The sequence below is a fragment of the Solanum stenotomum genome, chromosome 2 (genome assembly GCF_019186545.1).
Source record: "Solanum stenotomum isolate F172 chromosome 2, ASM1918654v1, whole genome shotgun sequence".
Classification (NCBI taxonomy): Eukaryota; Viridiplantae; Streptophyta; class Magnoliopsida; order Solanales; family Solanaceae; genus Solanum; species Solanum stenotomum.
The window spans coordinates 29,868,419-29,868,644 of NC_064283.1; positions in this window are offsets into that span (position 1 = coordinate 29,868,419).

Here is a 226-nt window from a genome sequence, read left to right on the forward strand (position 1 = left end):
AGAAGACTTAAGTAGAAAATTAATTTACCCTTCCATCTCTTGAAATGGTTACCATTGAACCGAAATGGCTTGTTAAGATCTCCCATCTTGACATCCGCGGTTTTTTCAATTGTAGTCATTTTGAATCTCCATAAAATTGTTAGTGAAAAATTACAAAATAACAAAGTTACAAGATTACAATTGAAAGAAAATGAAGAAATAAAAATCTCTTCAGGCTGAGGCGCGG